This window comes from Oncorhynchus keta, chromosome 9, assembly GCF_023373465.1.
Source record: "Oncorhynchus keta strain PuntledgeMale-10-30-2019 chromosome 9, Oket_V2, whole genome shotgun sequence".
NCBI lineage: Eukaryota > Metazoa > Chordata > Actinopteri > Salmoniformes > Salmonidae > Oncorhynchus > Oncorhynchus keta.
Genome location: NC_068429.1, coordinates 21,212,002 through 21,236,312, shown reverse-complemented (window position 1 = coordinate 21,236,312; position 24,311 = coordinate 21,212,002). Strand labels below are relative to the sequence as shown.

At 45.0% G+C, this 24,311-nt stretch overlaps 1 protein-coding gene and 2 long non-coding RNA genes across 5 annotated transcripts in view; all 3 read left to right on the top strand.

Moving 5' to 3' along the window:
- LOC118388065 (collagen alpha-1(XI) chain-like) overlaps nt 1-24,311 on the top strand; it is a 173,652-nt gene that overhangs the window by 66,753 nt on the left and 82,588 nt on the right. The gene's annotated exons all lie outside the window — the stretch shown is intronic.
- On the top strand, nt 13-8,546 carry LOC127931795 (uncharacterized). 2 transcript variants are annotated; one of them, XR_008143085.1, is made up of 6 exons: nt 13-325; nt 870-1,037; nt 3,719-4,034; nt 6,351-6,476; nt 7,613-7,758; nt 8,219-8,546. It is a non-coding gene; the product is annotated as an uncharacterized LOC127931795 (long non-coding RNA). The 2 variants fall into 2 exon arrangements; XR_008143086.1 differs by lacking the exons at nt 3,719-4,034; nt 6,351-6,476 and adding an exon at nt 1,994-2,055 and having other exon boundaries at nt 870-995; nt 7,405-7,758.
- LOC127931796 (uncharacterized) lies at nt 14,464-21,148 on the top strand. 2 transcript variants are annotated; one of them, XR_008143088.1, is made up of 7 exons: nt 14,464-14,508; nt 15,317-16,168; nt 17,026-17,166; nt 17,506-17,552; nt 18,002-18,048; nt 18,585-18,681; nt 19,367-21,148. It is a non-coding gene; the product is annotated as an uncharacterized LOC127931796 (long non-coding RNA). The 2 variants fall into 2 exon arrangements; XR_008143087.1 differs by lacking the exon at nt 14,464-14,508 and having other exon boundaries at nt 14,531-16,168.

Sequence of the window (24,311 nt, the reverse complement as noted above, 5' to 3'; positions counted from 1 at the left end):
TAGAGATGGAGACAGAGAGGTCTAACCACATACAGACAGAGGTAGAGATGGAGATGGAGACAGAGAGGTCTAACCACATATAGACATAGGTAGAGATGGAGATGGAGACAGAGAGGTCTAACCACATATAGACAGAGGTAGAGATGGAGACAGAGAGGTCTAACCACATATAGACAGAGGTATAGATGGAGACAGAGAGGTCTAACCACATACAGACAGAGGTAGAGATGGAGACAGAGAGGTCTAACCACATATAGACAGAGGTATAGATGGAGACAGAGAGGTCTAACCACATATAGATAGAGGTATAGATGGAGACAGAGAGGTCTAACCACATACATACAGAGGTAGAGATGGAGACAGAGAGGTCTAACCACATATAGACAGAGGTATAGATGGAGACAGAGAGGTCTAACCACATACAGACAGAGGTAGAGATGGAGACAGAGAGGTCTAACCACATATAGACAGAGGTATAGATGGAGACAGAGAGGTCTAACCACATATAGACAGAGGTATAGATGGAGACAGAGAGGTCTAACCACATATAGACAGAGGTATAGATGGAGACAGAGAGGTCTAACCACATACAGACAGAGGTATAGATGGAGACAGAGGTCTAACCACATATAGACAGAGGTATAGATGGAGACAGAGAGGTCTAACCACATATAGACAGAGGTATAGATGGAGACAGAGAGGTCTAACCACATATAGACAGAGGTAGAGATGGAGACAGAGAGGTCTAACCACATATAGACAGAGGTATAGATGGAGACAGAGAGGTCTAACCACATATAGACAGAGGTAGAGATGGAGACAGAGAGGTCTAACCACATATAGATAGAGGTATAGATGGAGACAGAGAGGTCTAACCACATATAGACAGAGGTATAGATGGAGACAGAGAGGTCTAACCACATATAGACAGAGGTATAGATGGAGACAGAGAGGTCTAACCACATATAGATAGAGGTATAGATGGAGACAGAGAGGTCTAACCACATACATACAGAGGTAGAGATGGATACATAGAGGTCTAACCACATAGACAGAGGTATAAATGGAGACAGAGAGGTCTAACCACATATAGACAGAGGTATAGATGGAGACAGAGAGGTCTAACCACATATAGACAGAGGTATAGATGGAGACAGAGAGGTCTGACCACATATAGACAGAGGTATAGATGGAGACAGAGAGGTCTAACCACATATAGACAGAGGTATAGATGGAGACAGAGAGGTCTAACCACATACAGACAGAGGTAGAGATGGAGACAGAGAGGTCTAACCACATATAGACAGAGGTATAGATGGAGACAGAGAGGTCTAACCACATATAGACAGAGGTATAGATGGAGACAGAGAGGTCTAACCACATATAGACAGAGGTATAGATGGAGACAGAGAGGTCTAACCACATATAGACAGAGGTATAGATGGAGACAGAGAGGTCTAACCACATATAGACAGAGGTATAGATGGAGACAGAGAGGTCTAACCACATACATACAGAGGTAGAGATGGAGACAGAGGTCTAACCACATATAGACAGAGGTATAGATGGAGACAGAGAGGTCTAACCACATATAGACAGAGGTATAGATGGAGACAGAGAGGTCTAACCACATACAGACAGAGGTATAGATGGAGACAAAGAGGTCTAACCACATACAGACAGAGGTATAGATGGAGACAGAGGTCTAACCACATATAGACAGAGGTAGAGATGGAGACAGAGGTCTAACCACATACAGACAGAGGTAGAGATGGAGACAGAGAGGTCTAACCACATACAGACAGAGGTATAGATGGAGACAGAGGTCTAACCACATACAGACAGAGGTAGAGATGGAGACAGAGAGGTCTAACCACATATAGACAGAGGTAGAGATGGAGACAGAGAGGTCTAACCACATATAGACAGAGGTAGAGATGGAGACAGAGAGGTCTAACCACATATAGACAGAGGTATAGATGGAGACAGAGAGGTCTAACCACATACAGACAGGTAGAGATGGAGACAGAGAGGTCTAACCACATATAGACAGAGGTATAGATGGAGACAGAGAGGTCTAACCACATATAGACAGAGGTAGAGATGGAGACAGAGGGTCTAACCACATATAGATAGAGGTATAGATGGAGACAGAGAGGTCTAACCACATATAGACAGAGGTATAGATGGAGACAGAGAGGTCTAACCACATATAGACAGAGGTATAGATGGAGACAGAGTGGTCTAACCACATATAGATAGAGGTATAGATGGAGACAGAGAGGTCTAACCACATACATACAGAGGTAGAGATGGAGACAGAGAGGTCTAACCACATATAGATAGAGGTAGAGATGGAGACAGAGAGGTCTAACCACATATAGACAGAGGTATAGATGGAGACAGAGAGGTCTAACCACATATAGATAGAGGTATAGATGGAGACAGAGATGTAGACAGAGAGGTCTAACCACATATAGACAGAGGTATAGATGGAGACAGAGAGGTCTAATCACATATAGATAGAGGTAGAGATGTAGACAGAGAGGTCTAACCACATATAGACAGAGGTATAGATGGAGACAGAGAGGTCTAACCACATATATATAGAGGTATAGATGGAGACAGAGAGGTCTAACCACATACATACATACAGAGGTAGAGATGGAGACAGAGGTCTGACCACATATAGACAGAGGTAGAGATGGAGACAGAGAGGTCTAACCACATATAGACAGAGGTATAGATGGAGACAGAGAGGTCTAACCACATACAGACAGAGGTAGAGATGGAGACAGAGAGGTCTAACCACATACAGACAGAGGTATAGATGGAGACAGAGAGGTCTAACCACATACACACAGAGGTATAGATGGAGACAGAGAGGTCTAACCACATACAGACAGAGGTAGAGATGGAGACAGAGAGGTCTAACCACATACAGACAGAGGTATAGATGGAGACAGAGAGGTCTAACCACATACACACAGAGGTATAGATGGAGACAGAGGTCTAACCACATATAGACAGAGGTAGAGATGGAGACAGAGGTCTAACCACATACAGACAGAGGTAGAGATGGAGACAGAGAGGTCTAACCACATACAGACAGAGGTAGAGATGGTGACAGAGAGGTCTAACCACATATAGACAGAGGTATAGATGGAGACAGAGGTCTAACCACATATAGACAGAGGTAGAGATGGAGACAGAGGTCTAACCACATACAGACAGAGGTAGAGATGGAGACAGAGAGGTCTAACCACATATAGACAGAGGTAGAGATGGAGACAGAGAGGTCTAACCACATATAGATAGAGGTAGAGATGGAGACAGAGATGTCTAACCACATATAGACAGAGGTATAGATGGAGACAGAGAGGTCTAACCACATATAGATAGAGGTATAGATGGAGACAGAGAGGTCTAACCACATATAGATAGAGGTAGAGATGGAGACAGAGAGGTCTAACCACATATAGACAGAGGTATAGATGGAGACAGAGAGGTCTAACCACATATAGATAGAGGTAGAGATGGAGACAGAGAGGTCTAACCACATATAGACAGAGGTATAGATGGAGACAGAGATGTCTAACCACATACATACAGAGGTAGAGATGGAGACAGAGAGGTCTAACCACATATAGATAGAGGTAGAGATGGAGACAGAGAGGTCTAACCACATACATACAGAGGTAGAGATGGATACAGAGAGGTCTAACCACATAGATACAGAGGTAGAGATGGAGACAGAGAGGTCTAACCACATATAGACAGAGGTATAGATGGAGACAGAGAGGTCTAACCACATACAGACAGAGGTATAGATGGAGACAGAGAGGTCTGACCACATATACACAGAGGTATAAATGGAGACAGAGAGGTCTAACCACATATAGACAGAGGTATAGATGGAGACAGAGAGGTCTAACCACATATAGACAGAGGTATAGATGGAGACAGAGAGGTCTGACCACATATAGACAGAGGTATAGATGGAGACAGAGAGGTCTAACCACATATAGACAGAGGTAGAGATGGAGACAGAGAGGTCTGACCACATATAGACAGAGGTAGAGATGGAGTCAGAGAGGTCTGACCACATATAGACAGAGGTAGAGATGGAGTCAGAGAGGTCTGACCACATATAGACAGAGGTAGAGATGGAGTCAGAGAGGTCTGACCACATATAGACAGAGGTAGAGATGGAGTCAGAGAGGTCTGACCACATATAGACAGAGGTAGAGATGGAGACAGAGAGGTCTGACCACATATAGACAGAGGTAGAGATGGAGACAGAGAGGTCTGACCACATATAGACAGAGGTAGAGATGGAGACAGAGAGGTCTAACCACATACAGACAGAGGTAGAGATGGAGACAGAGAGGTCTGACCACATATAGACAGAGGTAGAGATGGAGTCAGAGAGGTCTAACCACATATAGACAGAGGTAGAGATGGAGACAGAGAGGTCTAACCACATACATACAGAGGTAGAGATGGAGACAGAGAGGTCTAACCACATACATACAGAGGTAGAGATGGAGACAGAGAGGTCTGACCACATACATACAGAGGTAGAGATGGAGACAGAGAGGTCTAACCACATACATACAGAGGTATAGATGGAGACAGAGAGGTCTAACCACATACATACAGAGGTAGAGATGGAGACAGAGAGGTCTGACCACATACAGACAGAGGTAGAGATGGAGACAGAGAGGTCTAACCACATACATACAGAGGTAGAGATGGAGACAGAGAGGTCTGACCACATACATACAGAGGTAGAGATGGAGACAGAGAGGTCTAACCACATACATACAGAGGTATAGATGGAGACAGAGAGGTCTAACCACATACATACAGAGGTAGAGATGGAGACAGAGAGGTCTAACCACATACATACAGAGGTAGAGATGGAGACAGAGAGGTCTGACCACATACATACAGAGGTAGAGATGGAGACAGAGAGGTCTGACCACATACATACAGAGGTAGAGATGGAGACAGAGAGGTCTGACCACATATAGACAGAGGTAGAGATGGAGACAGAGAGGTCTGACCACATACATACAGAGGTAGAGATGGAGACAGAGAGGTCTAACCACATACATACATACAGAGGTAGAGATGGAGACAGAGAGGTCTAACCACATATAGACAGAGGTATAGATGGAGACAGAGAGGTCTGACCACATATAGACAGAGGTAGAGATGGAGACAGAGAGGTCTGACCACATATAGACAGAGGTAGAGATGGAGACAGAGAGGTCTGACCACATACATACAGAGGTAGAGATGGAGACAGAGAGGTCTAACCACATACATACATACAGAGGTAGAGATGGAGACAGAGAGGTCTAACCACATATAGACAGAGGTATAGATGGAGACAGAGAGGTCTAACCACATACATACAGAGGTAGAGATGGAGACAGAGAGGTCTAACCACATACATACAGAGGTAGAGATGGAGACAGAGAGGTCTGACCACATACATACAGAGGTAGAGATGGAGTCAGAGAGGTCTAACCACATACATACAGAGGTAGAGATGGAGACAGAGAGGTCTGACCACATACATACAGAGGTAGAGATGGAGACAGAGAGGTCTAACCACATACATACAGAGGTAGAGATGGAGACAGAGAGGTCTGACCACATATAGACAGAGGTATAGATGGAGACAGAGAGGTCTAACCACATACATACAGAGGTAGAGATGGAGACAGAGGTCTAACCACATATAGACAGAGGTAGAGATGGAGTCAGAGAGGTCTAACCACATATAGACAGAGGTAGAGATGGAGACAGAGAGGTCTGACCACATACAGACAGAGGTAGAGATGGAGACAGAGAGGTCTAACCACATACAGACAGAGGTATAGATGGAGACAGAGAGGTCTAACCACATATAGACAGAGGTATAGATGGAGTCAGAGAGGTCTAACCACATACAGACAGAGGTAGAGATGGAGTCAGAGAGGTCTAACCACATACAGACAGAGGTAGAGATGGAGTCAGAGAGGTCTAACCACATATAGACAGAGGTATAGATGGAGACAGAGAGGTCTAACCACATATAGACAGAGGTATAGATGGAGTCAGAGAGGTCTAACCACATACAGCCAGAGGTATAGATGGAGTCAGAGAGGTCTAACCACATATAGACAGAGGTATAGATGGAGACAGAGAGGTCTAACCACATACATACAGAGGTAGAGATGGAGTCAGAGAGGTCTAACCACATACAGCCAGAGGTAGAGATGGAGTCAGAGAGGTCTAACCACATACATACAGAGGTATAGATGGAGACAGAGAGGTCTAACCACATATAGACAGAGGTATAGATGGAGACAGAGAGGTCTAACCACATATAGACAGAGGTAGAGATGGAGACAGAGAGGTCTAACCACATACATACAGAGGTAGAGATGGAGACAGAGAGGTCTAACCACATATAGACAGAGGTAGAGATGGAGACAGAGAGGTCTGACCACATATAGACAGAGGTAGAGATGGAGACAGAGAGGTCTAACCACATATAGACAGAGGTATAGATGGAGACAGAGAGGTCTAACCACATATAGACAGAGGTATAGATGGAGACAGAGAGGTCTAACCACATATAGACAGAGGTATAGATGGAGACAGAGAGGTCTAACCACATATAGACAGAGGTAGAGAAAGAGATGGAGACAGAGAGGTCTAACCACATATAGACAGAGGTAGAGATGGAGACAGAGAGGTCTAACCACATACAGACAGAGGTAGAGATGGAGACAGAGAGGTCTAACCACATATAGACAGAGGTAGAGATGGAGACAGAGAGGTCTAACCACATACAGACAGAGGTAGAGATGGAGACAGAGAGGTCTAACCACATACAGACAGAGGTAGAGATGGAGACAGAGAGGTCTAACCACATACAGACAGAGGTATAGATGGAGACAGAGAGGTCTAACCACATACATACAGAGGTAGAGATGGAGACAGAGAGGTCTGACCACATATAGACAGAGGTAGAGATGGAGTCAGAGAGGTCTAACCACATACATACAGAGGTATAGATGGAGTCAGAGAGGTCTAACCACATACAGACAGAGGTAGAGATGGAGTCAGAGAGGTCTAACCACATACATACAGAGGTATAGATGGAGACAGAGAGGTCTAACCACATATAGACAGAGGTATAGATGGAGTCAGAGAGGTCTAACCACATATAGACAGAGGTAGAGATGGAGACAGAGGTCTAACCACATACAGACAGAGGTAGAGATGGAGACAGAGAGGTCTAACCACATATAGACAGAGGTAGAGATGGAGACAGAGAGGTCTAACCACATATAGACAGAGGTAGAGATGGAGACAGAGAGGTCTAACCACATATAGACAGAGGTAGAGATGGAGACAGAGAGGTCTAACCACATATAGACAGAGGTATAGATGGAGACAGAGAGGTCTAACCACATACAGACAGGTAGAGATGGAGACAGAGAGGTCTAACCACATATAGACAGAGGTAGAGATGGAGACAGAGAGGTCTAACCACATATAGACAGAGGTATAGATGGAGACAGAGAGGTCTAACCACATATAGACAGAGGTATAGATGGAGACAGAGAGGTCTAACCACATATAGATAGAGGTATAGATGGAGACAGAGAGGTCTAACCACATATAGACAGAGGTATAGATGGAGACAGAGAGGTCTAACCACATATAGACAGAGGTATAGATGGAGACAGAGAGGTCTAACCACATACAGACAGAGGTATAGATGGAGACAGAGAGGTCTAACCACATACATACAGAGGTAGAGATGGATACAGAGAGGTCTAACCACATAGATACAGAGGTAGAGATGGAGACAGAGAGGTCTAACCACATATAGACAGAGGTATAGATGGAGACAGAGAACCACATATAGATAGAGAGAGATGTAGACAGAGAGGTCTAACCACATATAGACAGAGGTAGAGATGGAGACAGAGAGGTCTAACCACATATAGACAGAGGTATAGATGGAGACAGAGAGGTCTAACCACATATAGACAGAGGTAGAGATGGAGACAGAGAGGTCTAACCACATATAGATAGAGGTATAGATGGAGACAGAGAGGTCTAACCACATATAGACAGAGGTATAGATGGAGACAGAGAGGTCTAACCACATATAGACAGAGGTAGAGAAAGAGATGGAGACAGAGAGGTCTAACCACATATAGATAGAGGTATAGATGGAGACAGAGAGGTCTAACCACATACATACAGAGGTAGAGATGGATACATAGAGGTCTAACCACATAGATACAGAGGTAGAGATGGAGACAGAGAGGTCTGACCACATATAGACAGAGGTAGAGATGGAGACAGAGAGGTCTAACCACATACAGACAGAGGTAGAGATGGAGACAGAGAGGTCTAACCACATATAGATAGAGGTATAGATGGAGACAGAGAGGTCTAACCACATACATACAGAGGTAGAGATGGAGACAGAGAGGTCTAACCACATATAGATAGAGGTAGAGATGGAGACAGAGAGGTCTAACCACATACATACAGAGGTAGAGATGGATACATAGAGGTCTAACCACATACAGACAGAGGTAGAGATGGAGTCAGAGAGGTCTAACCACATACAGACAGAGGTATAGATGGAGACAGAGAGGTCTAACCACATACAGACAGAGGTATAGATGGAGACAGAGGTCTAACCACATATAGACAGAGGTAGAGATGGAGACAGAGGTCTAACCACATACAGACAGAGGTAGAGATGGAGACAGAGAGTCTAACCACATATAGACAGAGGTAGAGATGGAGACAGAGAGGTCTAACCACATATAGACAGAGGTAGAGATGGAGACAGAGAGGTCTAACCACATACATACAGAGGTAGAGATGGAGACAGAGAGGTCTAACCACATATAGACAGAGGTATAGATGGAGACAGAGAGGTCTAACCACATACAGACAGAGGTATAGATGGAGACAGAGAGGTCTAACCACATACAGACAGAGGTAGAGATGGAGACAGAGAGGTCTAACCACATACATACAGAGGTAGAGATGGAGACAGAGAGGTCTAACCACATATAGACAGAGGTATAGATGGAGACAGAGAGGTCTAACCACATATAGATAGAGGTATAGATGGAGACAGAGAGGTCTAACCACATATAGACAGAGGTATAGATGGAGACAGAGAGGTCTAACCACATACAGACAGAGGTAGAGATGGAGACAGAGAGGTCTAACCACATACAGACAGAGGTAGAGATGGAGACAGAGAGGTCTAACCACATATAGACAGAGGTAGAGATGGAGACAGAGGTCTAACCACATACAGACAGAGGTAGAGACGGAGACAGAGAGGTCTAACCACATACAGACAGAGGTAGAGATGGTGACAGAGAGGTCTAACCACATATAGACAGAGGTATAGATGGAGACAGAGGTCTAACCACATATAGACAGAGGTAGAGATGGAGACAGAGGTCTAACCACATACAGACAGAGGTAGAGATGGAGACAGAGAGGTCTAACCACATATAGATAGAGGTAGAGATGGAGACAGAGAGGTCTAACCACATACAGACAGAGGTAGAGATGGAGACAGAGAGGTCTAACCACATACATACAGAGGTAGAGATGGAGACAGAGAGGTCTAACCACATATAGACAGAGGTATAGATGGAGACAGAGAGGTCTAACCACATACAGACAGAGGTAGAGATGGAGACAGAGAGGTCTAACCACATACAGACAGAGGTATAGATGGAGACAGAGAGGTCTAACCACATACAGACAGAGGTATAGATGGAGACAGAGGTCTAACCACATATAGACAGAGGTATAGATGGAGACAGAGAGGTCTAACCACATATAGACAGAGGTATAGATGGAGACAGAGAGGTCTAACCACATACAGACAGAGGTATAGATGGAGACAAAGAGGTCTAACCACATACAGACAGAGGTATAGATGGAGACAGAGGTCTAACCACATATAGACAGAGGTAGAGATGGAGACAGAGGTCTAACCACATACAGACAGAGGTAGAGATGGAGACAGAGAGGTCTAACCACATACAGACAGAGGTAGAGATGGTGACAGAGAGGTCTAACCACATATAGACAGAGGTATAGATGGAGACAGAGGTCTGACCACATATAGACAGAGGTAGAGATGGAGACAGAGGTCTATCCACATACAGACAGAGGTAGAGATGGAGACAGAGAGGTCTAACCACATATAGACAGAGGTAGAGATGGAGACAGAGAGGTCTAACCAAATATAGACAGAGGTAGAGATGGAGACAGAGAGGTCTAACCACATACATACAGAGGTAGAGATGGAGACAGAGAGGTCTAACCACATATAGACAGAGGTAGAGATGGAGACAGAGAGGTCTGACCACATATAGACAGAGGTAGAGATGGAGACAGAGAGGTCTGACCACATATAGACAGAGGTATAGATGGAGACAGAGAGGTCTAACCACATATAGACAGAGGTATAGATGGAGACAGAGAGGTCTGACCACATATAGACAGAGGTAGAGATGGAGACAGAGAGGTCTGACCACATATAGACAGAGGTAGAGATGGAGACAGAGAGGTCTGACCACATATAGACAGAGGTATAGATGGAGACAGAGAGGTCTAACCACATATAGACAGAGGTATAGATGGAGACAGAGAGGTCTAACCACATATAGACAGAGGTATAGATGGAGACAGAGAGGTCTAACCACATATAGACAGAGGTAGAGAAAGAGATGGAGACAGAGAGGTCTAACCACATATAGACAGAGGTAGAGATGGAGACAGAGAGGTCTAACCACATATAGACAGAGGTAGAGATGGAGACAGAGAGGTCTGACCACATATAGACAGAGGTAGAGATGGAGACAGAGAGGTCTGACCACATATAGACAGAGGTATAGATGGAGACAGAGAGGTCTAACCACATATAGACAGAGGTAGAGATGGAGACAGAGAGGTCTAACCACATACATACAGAGGTAGAGATGGAGACAGAGAGGTCTGACCACATATAGACAGAGGTATAGATGGAGACAGAGAGGTCTAACCACATACATACAGAGGTAGAGATGGAGACAGAGATGTCTAACCACATACAGACAGAGGTAGAGATGGAGACAGAGAGGTCTAACCACATATAGACAGAGGTATAGATGGAGACAGAGGTCTGACCACATATAGACAGAGGTATAGATGGAGACAGAGAGGTCTGACCACATACATACAGAGGTAGAGATGGAGACAGAGAGGTCTAACCACATATAGATAGAGGTAGAGATGGAGACAGAGAGGTCTAACCACATACAGACAGAGGTAGAGCTGGAGACAGAGAGGTCTAACCACATACAGACAGAGGTATAGATGGAGACAGAGATGTCTAACCACATACATACAGAGGTAGAGATGGAGACAGAGAGGTCTAACCACATATAGACAGAGGTATAGATGGAGACAGAGAGGTCTGACCACATATAGACAGAGGTAGAGATGGAGTCAGAGAGGTCTAACCACATATAGACAGAGGTATAGATGGAGACAGAGAGGTCTAACCACATATAGACAGAGGTATAGATGGAGACAGAGGTCTAACCACATATAGACAGAGGTATAGATGGAGACAGAGGTCTAACCACATACAGACAGAGGTAGAGATGGTGACAGAGAGATCTAACCACATATAGACAGAGGTATAGATGGAGACAGAGAGGTCTGACCACATATAGACAGAGGTATAGATGGAGACAGAGGTCTAACCACATATAGACAGAGGTAGAGATGGAGACAGAGGTCTAACCACATATAGACAGAGGTATAGATGGAGACAGAGAGGTCTAACCACATATAGACAGAGGTAGAGAAAGAGATGGAGCCAGAGAGGTCTAACCACATATAGACAGAGGTAGAGATGGAGACAGAGAGGTCTAACCACATACATACAGAGGTAGAGATGGAGACAGAGAGGTCTGACCACATACATACAGAGGTAGAGATGGAGACAGAGAGGTCTGACCACATACATACAGAGGTAGAGATGGAGACAGAGAGGTCTGACCACATACATACAGAGAGATGGAGACAGAGAGGTCTGACCACATATAGACAGAGGTATAGATGGAGACAGAGAGGTCTGACCACATATAGACAGAGGTATAGATGGAGACAGAGAGGTCTGACCACATATAGACAGAGGTATAGATGGAGACAGAGAGGTCTGACCACATATAGACAGAGGTATAGATGGAGACAGAGAGGTCTGACCACATACATACAGAGGTAGAGATGGAGACAGAGAGGTCTGACCACATATAGACAGAGGTATAGATGGAGACAGAGAGGTCTGACCACATACATACAGAGGTAGAGATGGAGACAGAGAGGTCTAACCACATACATACAGAGGTAGAGATGGAGACAGAGAGGTCTGACCACATACATCCAGAGGTAGAGATGGAGACAGAGAGGTCTAACCACATATAGACAGAGGTATAGATGGAGACAGAGAGGTCTAACCACATACATACAGAGGTAGAGATGGAGTCAGAGAGGTCTAACCACATACAGCCAGAGGTAGAGATGGAGTCAGAGAGGTCTAACCACATACATACAGAGGTATAGATGGAGACAGAGAGGTCTAACCACATATAGACAGAGGTATAGATGGAGACAGAGGTCTAACCACATATAGACAGATGTATAGATGGAGACAGAGGTCTAACCACATACAGACAGAGGTAGAGATGGTGACAGAGAGATCTAACCACATATAGACAGAGGTATAGATGGAGACAGAGAGGTCTGACCACATATAGACAGAGGTATAGATGGAGACAGAGGTCTAACCACATATAGACAGAGGTAGAGATGGAGACAGAGGTCTAACCACATATAGACAGAGGTATAGATGGAGACAGAGAGGTCTAACCACATATAGACAGAGGTAGAGAAAGAGATGGAGCCAGAGAGGTCTAACCACATATAGACAGAGGTAGAGATGGAGACAGAGAGGTCTAACCACATATAGACAGAGGTAGAGATGGAGACAGAGAGGTCTGACCACATATAGACAGAGGTATAGATGAAGACAGAGAGGTCTAACCACATACATACAGAGGTAGAGTGGAGACAGAGAGGTCTAACCACATACAGACAGAGGTATAGATGGAGACAGAGAGGTCTGACCACATATAGACAGAGGTATAGATGGAGACAGAGAGGTCTAACCACATACATACAGAGGTAGAGATGGAGACAGAGAGGTCTAACCACATACAGACAGAGGTAGAGATGGAGACAGAGAGGTCTGACCACATATAGACAGAGGTAGAGATGGAGACAGAGAGGTCTAACCACATACATACAGAGGTATAGATGGAGACAGAGAGGTCTAACCACATACATACAGAGGTATAGATGGAGACAGAGAGGTCTAACCACATACATACAGAGGTAGAGATGGAGACAGAGAGGTCTGACCAAATATAGACAGAGGTAGAGATGGAGTCAGAGAGGTCTAACCACATACATACAGAGGTAGAGATGGAGACAGAGAGGTCTAACCACATATAGACAGAGGTAGAGAAAGAGATGGAGACAGAGGTCTAACCACATATAGACAGAGGTAGAGATGGAGACAGAGAGGTCTGACCACATATAGACAGAGGTATAGATGGAGACAGAGGTCTAACCACATATAGACAGAGGTAGAGATGGAGACAGAGGTCTAACCACATATAGACAGAGGTAGAGATGGAGACAGAGGTCTAACCACATATAGACAGAGGTAGAGAAAGAGATGGAGACAGAGAGGTCTAACCACATATAGACAGAGGTAGAGATGGAGACAGAGAGGTCTGACCACATATAGACAGAGGTAGAGATGGAGACAGAGAGGTCTGACCACATATAGACAGAGGTAGAGATGGAGACAGAGAGGTCTAACCACATATAGACAGAGGTATAGATGGAGACAGAGAGGTCTGACCACATATAGACAGAGGTATAGATGGAGACAGAGAGGTCTGACCACATATAGACAGAGGTAGAGATGGAGACAGAGAGGTCTAACCACATACATACAGAGGTAGAGATGGAGATGTGGACAGAGAGGTCTGACCACATACAGACAGAGGTAGAGATGGAGATGTGGACAGAGAGGTCTAACCACATACATACAGAGGTAGAGATGGAGACAGAGAGGTCTGACCACATATAGACAGAGGTAGAGATGGAGACAGAGAGGTCTAACCACATATAGACAGAGGTATAGATGGAGACAGAGAGGTCTGACCACATATAGACAGAGGTAGAGATGGAGACAGAGAGGTCTAACCACATATAGACAGAGGTATAGATGGAGACAGAGAGGTCTAACCACATATAGACAGAGGTAGAGATGGAGTCAGAGAGGTCTAACCACATATAGACAGAGGTAGAGATGGAGACAGAGAGGTCTAACCACATACATACAGAGGTAGACATGGAGACAGAGAGGTCTAACCACATACAGACAGAGGTATAAATGGAGACAGAGAGGTCTAACCACATACAAACAGAGGTATAGATGGAGACAGAGAGGTCTAACCACATATAGACAGAGGTAGAGAAAGAGATGGAGACAGGGGTCTAACCACATATAGACAGAGGTAGAGAGAGAGATGGAGACAGAGGTTTAACCACATATAGACAGAGGTAGAGATGGAGACAGAGAGGTCTAACCACATATAGACAGAGGTAGAGAAAGAGATGGAGACAGAGGTCTAACCACATACATACAGAGGTAGAGATGGAGACAGAGAGGTCTAACCACATATAGACAGAGGTAGAGATGAAGACAGAGAGGTCTAACCACATATAGACAGAGGTAGAGAAAGAGATGGAGACAGAGAGGTCTAACCACATATAGACAGAGGTAGAGATGGAGACAGAGAGGTCTGACCACATATAGACAGAGGTAGAGATGGAGACAGAGAGGTCTGACCACATATAGACAGAGGTATAGATGGAGACAGAGAGGTCTAACCAAATCAAATCAAATGTATTTATATAGCCCTTCGTACATCAGCTGATATCTCAAAGTGCTGTACAGAAACCCAGCCTAAAACCCCAAACAGCAAGTAATGCAGGTGTAGAAGGACATACAGACAGAGGTAGAGATGGCGATGGAGACAGAGAGGTCTAACCACATATAGACAGAGGTAGAGATGGAGACAGAGAGGTCTAACCACATGCAGACAGAGGTAGAGATGGAGACAGAGAGGTCTAACCACATACAGACAGAGGTAGAGATGGAGACAGAGAGGTCTAACCACATATAGACAGAGGTAGAGATGGAGACAGAGAGGTCTAACCACATACAGACAGAGGTAGAGATGGAGACAGAGAGGTCTAACCACATACAGACAGAGGTAGAGATGGAGACAGAGAGGTCTAACCACATATAGACAGAGGTATAGATGGAGACAGAGAGGTCTAACCACATACAGACAGAGGTAGAGATGGAGATGGATAGAGTGAGATGTCTAACCAGAGAAAGAGAGAAAGAGAGATTGCTAGCCACAGATATCGACAGAGACAGAGAGTGTGAGCCAGGTTTTTGGTCCAGACCCTGGAAAGAATGTCTAGTTCTCTTCTCTCTCCACTGATGTCAGCCTTTGAACGGTGGCCATGTCGCATTACATCATCAAGAGGTTTCCATGGCACTGCTGATAGGTTATCCCAGGATGGGGTGTCTGGACAGGGGGGCTGGCGGTGGAAGGAGAGGGGGAGGAAGAAAAAGAGAGTAAATGGAAAGACATGGAGGAGGATGAGGTAAAGATAGAGGGATGAGTGAGGGAAATACAGAGGGAGAGATGAGGGAAAGAATTGGGGAGATGGGAGGTAGAAAAACAGTGAGATGGCAAGTAGGTTGAAGTGAGAAGTAGATAGGTGGTGAGGAGAGGACTTACAGTAGAGACAGGGTTTTAGAGTAGATAGGTGGAGAGGAGAGGACTTACAGTAGAGACAGGGGTTAGAGTAGATAGGTGGAGAGGAGAGGACTTACAGTAGAGACAGGGGTTAGAGTAGATAGGTGGAGAGGACTTACAGTAGAGACAGGGGTTAGAGTAGATAGGTGGAGAGGAGAGGACTTACAGTAGGGACAGGGGTTAGAGTAGATAGGTGGAGAGGACTTATAGTAGAGACAGGGGTTAGAGTAGATAGGTGGAGAGGACTTACAGTAGAGACAGGGGTTAGTGTAGATAGGTGGAGATGAGAGGACTTACAGGAGACAGGGGTTAGAGTAGATAGGTGGAGAGGACCACAGTAGAGACAGGGGTTAGTGTAGATAGGTGGAGATGAGAGACTTAGGGACAGGGGTTAGAGTAGATAGGTGGACCACAGTAGAGACAGGGGTTAGTGTAGATAGGTGGAGATGAGAGGACAGTAGAGACAGGGGTTAGAGTAGATAGGTGGAGAGGACTTACAGTAGAGACAGGGGTTAGAGTAGATAGGTGGAGAGGAGAGGACTTACAGTAGAGACAGGGGTTAGAGTAGATAGGTGGAGAGGAGAGGACTTACAGTAGAGACAGGGGTTAGAGTAGATAGGTGGAGAGGAGAGGACTTACAGTAGGGACAGGGGTTAGAGTAGATAGGTGAGAGGACTTATAGTAGAGACAGGGGTTAGAGTAGATAGGTGGAGAGGACTTACAGTAGAGACAGGGGTTAGAGTAGATAGGTGGAGAGGACTTACAGTAGAGACAGGGGTTAGTGTAGATAGGTGGAGATGAGAGGACTTACAGTAGGGACCACATAGATAGACAGAGACAGGGGTTAGAGATGGTGGAGATGAGAGGACTTAGTAGAGACAGGGGTCTAGATAGGTGGAGAGGACACATAGAGACAGGGGTTAGAGTAGATAGGTGGAGAGAGGACTGACAGGGGTTAGAGTAGATAGGTGGAGAGAGTAGGGACAGGGGTTAGAGTAGATAGGTGGAGAGGAGAGGACTTACAGTAGAGACAGGGGTTAGAGTAGATAGGTGGAGAGGAGAGGACTTACAGTAGAGACAGGGGTTAGAGTAGATAGGCAGAGAGGAGAGGACTTACAGTAGAGACAGGGGTTAGAGTAGATAGGTGGAGAGGAGAGGACTTACAGAGGGACAGGGGTTAGAGAGATGGTGGAGGACTTACAGTAGAGACAGGGGTTAGTAGATAGGTGGAGATGAACCACATAGAGACAGGGGTTAGAGTAGGTGGAGATGGAGACAGGGGTTAGAGGATCTGGAACTTACAGTAGAGACAGGGGTTAGAGTAGATATGAGAGGAGGACACAGTAGAGACAGGGGTTAGAGTAGATAGGTGGAGAGGAGAGGACTTACAGTAGGGACAGGGGTTAGAGAGATAGGTGGAGAGGAGAGGACTTACAGAGACAGGGGTTAGAGGATAGGTGGAACCAGGGGTTAGAGTAGATAGGCAGAGAGGAGAGGACTTACAGTAGAGACAGGGGTTAGAGTAGATAGGTGGAGAGGAGAGGACTTACAGTAGGGACAGGGGTTAGAGGATAGGTGGAGAGGAGAGGACTTACAGTAGAGACAGGGGTTAGAGTAGATAGGTGGAGAGGAGAGGACTTACAGTAGAGACAGGGTTAGAGGATAGGTGGAGAGGAGAGGACTGTAGAGATAGGGGTTAGAGTAGATAGGTGGAGACCAGAGTACTTACAGTAGAGACAGGGGTTAGTGTAGATAGGCAGAGAGGAGAGGACTTAGAGACAGGGGTTAGAGTAGATAGGTGGAGAGGACTTACAGTAGAGACAGGGGTTAGACAGATAGGTGGAGAGGAGAGGACTTACAGTAGAGACAGGGGTTAGAGTAGATAGGTGGAGAGGAGAGGACTTACAGTAGAGACAGGGGTTAGAGTAGATAGGTGGAGAGGAGAGGACTTACAGTAGAGACAGGGTTAGTGTAGATAGGCAGAGAGGAGAGGACTTACAGTAGAGACAGGGGTTAGAGTAGATAGGTGGAGAGGACTTACAGTAGAGACAGGGGTTAGAGTAGATAGGTGGAGAGGACTTACAGTAGAGACAGGGGTTAGAGTAAGGCTTAGGCAGAGAGGAGAGGACTTACAGTAGAGACAGGGGTTAGAGTAGATAGGTGGAGAGGAGAGGACTTACAGTAGAGACAGGGGTTAGAGTAGATAGGTGGAGAGGAGAGGACTTACAGTAGAAACAGGGGTTAGAGTAGATAGGCAGAGAGGAGAGGACTTACAGTTTAGAGTAGATAGGTGGAGAGGAGAGGACTTACAGTAGAGACAGGGGTTAGAGTAGATAGGTGGAGAGGAGAGGACTTACAGTAGAGACAGGGGTTAGAGTAGATAGGTGGAGAGGAGAGGACTTACAGTAGAGACAGGGGTTAGAGTAGATAGGTGGAGAGGAGAGGACTTACAGTAGAGACAGGGTTAGAGTAGATAGGTAGAGAGGAGAGGACTTACAGTAGAGACAGGGGTTAGAGTAGATAGGTGGAGAGGAGAGGACTTACAGGGGTTAGAGTAGATAGGTGGAGAGGAGAGGACTTACAGTAGAGACAGGGGTTAGAGTAAGGCTTAGGCAGAGAGGAGAGGACTTACAGTAGAGACAGGGGTTAGTGTAGATAGGTGGAGAGGACTTACAGTAGAGACAGGGGTTAGAGTAGATAGGCAGAGAGGAGAGGACTTACAGTAGAGACAGGTGTTAGAGTAGATAGGTGGAGAGGACTTATAGTAGAGACAGGGGTTAGAGTAGATGGTGGAGAGGACTTACAGGTAGAGACAGGGGTTAGAGTAGATAGGTGGAGGGAAGGACTTACAGTAGAGACAGGGGTTAGAGTAGATAGGTGGAGAGGACTTACAGTAGAGACAGGGGTTGGAGTAGATAGGTGGAGAGGACTTACAGTAGAGACAGGGGTTAGAGTAGATAGGCAGAGAGGAGAGGACTTACAGTAGAGACAGGTGTTAGAGTAGATAGGTGGAGAGGACTTATAGTAGAGACAGGGTTAGAGTAGATAGGTGGAGAGGACTTACAGTAGAGACAGGGGTTAGAGTAGATAGGTGGAGAGGAGAGGACTTACAGTAGAGACAGGGGTTAGAGTAGATAGGTGGAGAGGACTTACAGTAGAGACAGGGGTGGTAGAGGTGGAGAGGACTTACAGTAGAGACAGGGGTTAGAGTAGATAGGTGGAGAGGACTTACAGAGAGACAGGGGTTAGGACTTACAGTAGAGACAGGGGTTAGAGTAGATAGGTGGAGATTAGGTGGAGAGGTGGAGAGGACTTACAGTAGAGACAGGGGTTAGAGTAGATAGGTGGAGAGGAGAGGACTTACAGTAGAGACAGGGGTTAGAGTAGATAGGTGGAGAGGAGAGGACTTACAGTAGAGACAGGGGTTAGAGTAGATAGGTGGAGAGGACTTACAGTAGAGACAGGGGTTAGAGTAGATAGGTGGAGAGGACTTACAGTAGAGACAGGGGTTAGAGTAGATAGGTGGAGAGGACTTACAGTAGAGACAGGGGTTAGAGTAAGGCTTAGGCAGGGGGAGTATGGAGTATAGATAGAACCTTTTCTTCGAAGAGTGTTGAGCAAAGGAAAGGAGTTTTGCATGTTCTTTCCTCTTCTTCACTTTTCTCTCTCCTTTGTTGCTTAATTATAATTCCAAAGACTCCCTTTAAAAAGATTGACAGTAGAGCTAGCAGAAGTCCTATCAGGAAGATGTGTCTGTATTGGATTAGTGTTTAAGTTCCTGCCCCATAGGTCAACAAGTGAAAGGAAAAGCATTTGATTAAACTTACTACGCCATTACATACATTTTCATTCACTCCCCTCAAATGCATCAAAGTATTCCTATTCTTATTATAGCTGTTTTATCTAGTTTTTCCAGCTGGGTGAGTAGTGGTTCATAAACCCAGCGGACTCCATGGCCCGTAGTGAGGAGTGGGCATCAGTGATGTCAGCAGTTCTCCATTGGGGCTCCACAGGCTCCTGTTTTATTGTTTCCCAATTATTAGCCCTTATAGCAGAGCTACTGTAGCAGTCTCTTAGTCATAAAGCTGAATTTGCCCCAGCATATACAGTAAGTCATAACTCTAACTTACATGTTGCCTAACTTTACCTCTAAAAAGTAGATTTTCACCAGTATTTGTTTGGGTACTTTAATATTTCATATACAGTATAATACCTGTAAAACTATATTTTCCTGTGCATTGAAACACTTTTTAAACCTTTTTCAGACGTGTGTGGCAGAAAGAGGCAGTAGATAGTTCTAAAAGCACCCTTGTTGTTGACTGATGCTAAACAGATGCTACAGTTCCTTGCAAAACTATTCATCCCCTTTGGTGATTTTCCTATTTTGTTGCATTACAACCTGTAATTTAAATACATTTTTATTTGGATTTCATGTAATTGACATACACAAAAACGTCCAAATTAGTGAAGTGAAATGAACAAAAGAACTTGTTTCAAAATATTAAAATAAATAAAAAACGGAAAGTGGCGCATGCATATGTAATGTATTCAACACCTTTGCAATAAAATCTGGTGCAACCAATTACCTTCAGAAGTCACATAATTAGTTAAATAACGTCCACCTGTGTGCAATCTGTGTCACATGATCTGTCACATGATCTCAGTATATATACACCTGTTCTGAAAGGCCCCAGGGTCTGCAACACCAAGCAAGCGGCACTATGAAGACCAAGGAGCTCTCCAAACAGGTCAGGGACAAAGTTGTGGAGAAGTACAGATCAGAGTTGAGCTCTAAAAAAATATCAGAAACTTTGAACATCCAACAGAGCACCATTAAATCCATTATTAAAAAAATTGAAAGAATATGGCAGCACAACAAACCTGCCAAGAGAGGGCTGCCCACCAAAACTCACGGACCTGGCAAGGAGGGCATTAATCAGAGAGGCAACAAAGAGACCAAAGATAACCCTGAAGGAGCTGCAAAGCTCCACAGCGGAGATTGGAGTATCTGTCCATAGGACCACTTTAAGCCGTACACTCCACAGAGCTGGGCTTTACGGAAGAGTGGCCAGAAAACAGACATTGCTTAAAGAAAAAAATAAGCAAATACGTTTGGTGTTCACCAAAAGGCATGTGTGAGACTCCCCAAACATATGAAAGAAGGTACTCTGGTCAGATGAGACTACAATTGAGGGGAGGGTGAGGTGGTAAGAGAGGGGGAGAGGAAGGGGAGGGGGAGGGAGGGTGAGAGGGGGCGAAAGGGTCTGGAGAATAAGTCAGGTGGGTAAACCCCATCAGGAAGCTGAAAAGATTTGGCATGGGCCCTCAGAACCTCAAAAAGCTCTACAGCTGCACCATTGAGAGCATCTTGACTGGCTGCATCACTGCTTGTGAGGCATCACTGCAACTACTTGGCAACGACCACAAAGTGCTACAGAGGGTAGTGCGAATGGCTCAGTACATCACCAGGGCAAACTCCCTGCCATCCAGCACCTCTATACCAGGCGTTGTCAGAGGACGGCCCTAAAACTAGCCACCCAAGTCCTATACTGTTATCTCTGCTATTTCATGGCAAGTGGTACCGATACACCAAGTCTGGAACCAACTGGATCCTGGACATCTTCTATCCCCAAGGCATAAGACTGTTGAATAGCTAGTTACAGAGTTAACCAATAGCTACCTGGACAATCTGCATTGATCCCCGTTTACACTAACTCTTTTGATCCATCCTACACTGTTTCTACTGTTATCCTGTTGCCTAGTAACTTTACCCCTACCTATATGTACATCCTGTATCAACCTCAATTACCTCAAACCCCTGCACATCAACTCTGTACTGGTACCCTGTGTATATAGCCAAGTTATCTTTAATCATTGTGTATTTATTCCTCTAGTTATTATTTTCATATTTTCCTCTATGCATTGTTGTGAAGTAAGCATTTCACTGTTAGTCTACAGCTGTTGTTTACGAAGCAGTTTGATTTGGTGTCTGTGTGTGTCTAAAGGCGTCCTCATGCTTTCCACCCAAAACAATTCCCAAGAATTTGTGCATATATTATGATGACATTTTGTGACGTTTTTAGTAGTTTTGGACTTGGGTAAGTTTTTTTTTGGCTGCTTGGGCACAAATGTTGTTCTTGAGGCAAGGTGAAGTTGGTGGCCGAAGTCTACTCTCGTTTGTCATTGATTGGTCAACAGTAGGGATTCTTCAGTAAAATCTTTGTTGTCATTCAACGAGAGACGACTTGTTTTCATGCAAATTTTTTCATTGAGAAATACTGTACCAAACATCTTAGTTAGATGTATAATTGCGCGACTATGATCACCTCGGCAAAAACATAAAAATTAATGTCAGATTTCTCAAGTTATCTTAGATCACGTGTCAAAGTCATTCCAAAGAATGGCAAATGTCTGTGGGTTTTAGCTCCTCCCTTGTACTTGATTGATGAATTAAGGTCATTAATTAGTAAAGAACTCCCCTCACCTGGTTGTCTAGTTCTTAATTTAAAGGAAAAAACAAAAACCTGCAGACACTACACCTTGCATGGAATGAATTTGACACTTGTCTTAGATTTTGAGGAAGTGGATAATGGCTGCGACATCTCAAAATGGACAAACAGTAATACTGCTGTTTTGTATTGTTTTTCAAGTCAATATCTTTTAAGGGAGTATGCGAGCACACATTCGGTTCTCCTAGCCAAGTTTGGCTAGGCGCCAGATGGACTGAAGCATGCTGACGCCTTAATTGTGTGTGTGGGGATATGTGTGGGGGTGTCTGTGAAGCTGTCTGAAAGGACATTTGATGGTATATATGGGTGCCTGCAATTCTAACGGTGTGTATATTACTGTGACAATTTGTGTGTGAGTGTGTTTGGGGCGGCAGCGTAGCCTAGTGGTTAGAGCGTTGGACTAGTAACTGGAAGGTTGCAAGTTCAAACCCCCGAGCTGACAAGGTACAAATCAAGGTACCTTGTCGTTCTGCCCCTGAACACTACTCAGTTAACCCACTGTTCCTAGGCTGTCATTGAAAATAAGAGTTTGTTCTTAACTGACTTGCCTAGTTAAATAAAGGTAAAATCAAATGAAAATTGCTGTGTCTTTGTGTATGTATGTGTGTTACCAAGTCTAAGGTTGTTTCATCTCTTGAGTCAATAAGTCAGGACCAAGAGAGCAGAGTAGTAGAACTATGTGGTGTTTTGTTCAGCGCAATTACCACTGTAATGGTGGTGCTGAGTGGTGCTGTTAGTGAAGTGTGAGGTGGCCCTTTCCCAGGTTCCCATGTCACCCACCCTGCACTGCAGGCATCAGCAGGAGGGGGGTGATAACATCATCCCTTTATAGCCGCACTTAATCAATACAAGCATTTCCTGGGTTTTATGCTTGAATTCTCCAATTAATGTCGAGAGAGAGAGAGAGAGAGAGAGAGAGAGAGAGAGAATACTGTATATATATATATCCTCTTTTCGGTACTTCTCTTTATGGTGAACCAGTTACTATGCAACTCAAGCTCTCACCTCACCATGCCATTAAAATATACAAGCAGATACACTGAACTTAATATGCTGCTCATGATTATATGAGGATGATTCATTTGCTCAGATGATTGGCTTTACATGTGGTAGAACCATAGAATGCTCTCCTGCCGCCAGCTGGGCACAACTGTAACAGCAGTGGTTTCTGTCTGGAAGGTCGATGGTGGACCTTGATCTATTGTTACACAATAAAGGTGCAGGAAAAAGGCTTTTATTTTGAAATGCTACAGATACAGTCAAACATTCTCTATTTTTCATTTAGATGCTTTCTATATCTAATTTAGAGCCCACACACTGAGCCTTCCCTTTTAACATGCTGTATGTGAGTAAAATCAAGTGTGTTTGGCCTGCTACTCCACACCTCAGACTGCTACTCCACACCTCAGACTGCTACTCCACACCTCAGACTGCTACTCCATAACTCAGACTGCTACTCCACACCTCAGACTGCTACTCCACACCTCAGCCTACTACTCCACACCTCAGACTGCGACTCCATAACTCAGACTGCTACTCCACACCTCAGACTGCTACTCCATAACTCAGCCTGCTACTCCACACCTCAGACTGCTACTCCACACCTCAGCCTACTACTCCACACCTCAGACTGCGACTCCATAACTCAGACTGCTACTCCACACCTCAGACTGCTACTCCATAACTCAGCCTGCTACTCCACACCTCAGACTGCTACTCCACACCTCAGACTGCTACTCCAAAACTCAGACTGCTACTCCACACCTCAGACTGCTACTCC